Source organism: Aplysia californica, unplaced genomic scaffold, assembly GCF_000002075.1.
Source record: "Aplysia californica isolate F4 #8 unplaced genomic scaffold, AplCal3.0 scaffold00583, whole genome shotgun sequence".
Taxonomy (NCBI): domain Eukaryota; kingdom Metazoa; phylum Mollusca; class Gastropoda; order Aplysiida; family Aplysiidae; genus Aplysia; species Aplysia californica.
This window is the reverse complement of record NW_004797853.1, coordinates 417,130-420,648: the sequence shown is the minus strand read 5'-3', so window position 1 is coordinate 420,648 and position 3,519 is coordinate 417,130.

Here is a 3,519-nt window from a genome sequence, read left to right as displayed (position 1 = left end):
CTCTCTCTCTCTCTCTCTCTCTCTCTCTCTCTCTCTCTCTCTCTCTCTCTCCTAGCTCTCCTTCTCCCTCTCTATTCTCTCTCTTTATCTTTCTCGCCCGCTCCCACCACCCTCTCTCTCGTCCCATACCGGCTGAAAGTCACCTTGTTACATTTTTCTCAACAACTACAAAAAATTGTCAGTGAAACAGGTTTGCTCATTTCGAAGTTGTATTTAACTTAAGCAAGTGTGAAGGCCTGAAAGCTTGAAACCTTTCACCCTGCTTAATAACTCCCAGCATATTTCCGCAAAATTAGTTTATGGCGCCGGCGGACTTTTAACCCCGACAACACTATCCAGACACGTGGGGCTGATAACAAAGGTAAACGTAAGAATGTCCAAGAAGCTGAATCATACTTAAAACAAGAGAGGCAACCAATAAACTAAGATTAATAATTCTTTATGACTAGCAGAATTATCTCCCTGGAACAGGACTGTTCGTGACGTCTTAGAGTACCTAAAGAAAGGATTATAACATGTCTCTGCCAATACGAAATGTATAATACGTATAGAGTTATCTCCTTTTGACTATCGTGTACATCTTGGAGGAACTATAATAATAATAGTTACTCCAAGGTGTACATCTATGATAATACGCAGCCTACATGTATCGGTACTAGATCTAGCAAAGAATGGCGGTAACAGAATCGCATTATTCATAGATTTCCCAATGCTTCGCCGAAGAAAGGGGGAATTTGACAGGGTGAAAAACGACAAATAAATGGAAGTTGTTATGGGATTCTCTGGATTCTGGAGAAAGAATTAGAAAAGCACTTTTGGGGGGACCCTGCCCAATTCTATCATCGGGCGCTTTTGTGTTTAGTAGTAAAAACAAATTGTGCAGTATTTTGGATTTTGAAATTAGCTGTTAGTCTTAGAGAGTAAACACACATAAGAGAATGTTTTGTATAAATAAATGAATGGATAAATAAATAAATAAATATGTTACTTCACACTTATATATACATGTCTATAACGTCTATTGGTAACCTGCACATATGTGTTGCTATAGCCCCAATCTGGAGATGGTTACGACTACAGGTTAGTATCTAATTATTTAGATCATGTTAGTCCTACATTCCTCAGCTCTTTCGAGTCACGAGGTGGGCACCCTATCCCCCGCTCCCTGATGGGGTCATCTTTGTAATGTCACCGAAAGTTTGCCCGAAGTACAATACTATGGTGGTGACTATTAGTTTTTCATCTAGTACCTATAAACTACTGGGCCAAGACGCGTAGTTAGAGGGGGAACTGATAGAGATCCAAATTTTGCTTTTATGGGGGTTGTGTTTTTGCGTTTGCATCTGTATGTTAAGTCTTTTCTTAATATGTGTGCACTTACGTCGTTTTTAGTCGGACATATACCGTGTTTAATATGTTTTTATCTCATCGATTGTTTTCAACCGGATTGCTTATTGAAAATATTAAGTACCAGGACTTGTGGGTTGACCTGTTGGACGACTCACCGTCCCAGGGCAAGTGGAGTCATCACAAAACAATGAAACAACTTATTTACCCTGGGTAAACCCCCCATACTTCCTTATAACAGTTACAGCCCTCCCCAGTTCAATTTTGCATGCTACCTGTAAACACACACATTAAAAAAAAAAAAAAAAAATAATAGTAATCTTAATTAATACTTTTAATAATATAACATTTTTAACACCGCAAATAAAAATAAGACAAATAATTATAATAATATTAATAATAATAATAATAATAATAATAATAATAATAACAACAATAATAAAAATAATAATAATAATAATAATAATAATAATACATAACGAATAAAATGACGTCTGATTTGTTGGGCAATCGAAAACTAGCTACAGCACGGATTTGTAACGTTTTCCCATTATTGACAACGTATATATATATATATATATATATATATATATATATATATATATATATATATATATATATATATATATATATATATATATATATATATATATATGCGTGTGTATTTGAAATGCGGGTGAGCAACAGACAGTTGAGGATAGTTAAAAGGACCTGAGTTAAGGATGCAGTGGGAGGGATTATATCAAGTAGAAAAGCACTTAAATTGCTACCAATAATAAGGCCACATTATATTGCGCAGGAAGCTACAGCGAGGGCACAGCAAGTTTAGGTTTAGATATTTTCGGCACCTGCAACACAATAAGTTCATATAAAAACAAAACAAAACAAAAACAAAAAAGAAAAAAGAAGGTGGCGAAGTAAGGACTATATATATTTGGTAGGAAAGAAATAAGGAGAAAATCACACCAGATCACCCGCCAACCACCCACAAAGGGCACTGCAGCTGCAGGTCTTCGACCAACTTGTTCTTGAAAGTGAAGGGGACTCAGATCAGGAAACCCAATTTTTTAATGTAGTCCCGAAGAAGCTACGATGTAACTTCTGCGTTCCCAACACAAAGTGTTGCAGAGAGGGCTATTATAGATTCTTGAACTAAAACTAAATCTTTCTCTGACTGGTAAGTAGGTCTACTTGCATGCCACAGAATTGTGCATAAGGGGAGCAGTGCTATTATAAAGGAAACGAAAAGATGATGCGAGGCAAATCTGCTCTATCTCTGTAGCCTTCCCAAAGACATTTGAACGCACAAAAAATAGTCATGGGAGATATGAAGAGAAGAACCAACTGGTAACTTAGTTCACTTGCACAAGAGAATAATCCAAATAAAGCAATTGAGTGTACCAAAATTCAAGCGTTTCATGGAGTCAATTGTACGAAAGAAACTGACAGTTTTTTCTCTCGCAAAAAAAAAGGGCTAAAATAACTCGTTTATGTTATGATCCTGGGGTGACGACATGCCTACATATCATACTATTTTATTGGAGGGGACTGATTTCTGGGTGAGTATAATTGCAAGACAATATAGGATATATCCACGGAAAAACAAACAACCCCCCCCCCCAAAAAAAAAAAAAAAAATTTAAAAATTTTAAATCCCCAATTTCATGTTTTAGTTTTAGAACGGCACTTGCAACACTATACTATATATAAAAAAAAGGATCATTTATAGGTGCCGAAGATTAATGTGTTACAAGAGAGTAACAAACACAAAAAAGGAGGAGATAATATATAGAGAACGATAGATGTTTGAACAGAATGAAAATGAAGAAGAAGAAGAAGAAGAAGAAGAAGAAGAAGAAGAAGAAGAAGAGGAGGAGGAGGAGGAGGAGGAGGAGGAGGAGGAGGAGGAGGAGGAGGAGGAGGTGGAAGAGAAAGAAGGAGAAGAGAAGAAGAAGAAAAGCAACAACAAGAACCGCACAACAACAACAAATATCAGCAACTGCGAATTAGGTCTGCTACTAATTCAGTTAACCGGGTTAGAGTTCAAGTCGAAAGGGTTCGAATCGAAAGTAGTAATGCCTGATGCAATGAAAGAAAACCGGAAGTTAACGTGTAAGTTTAGAAAAGCACACCCGGAAGTGTATTTTCAGCCAATAACGTATCGCCACGGTC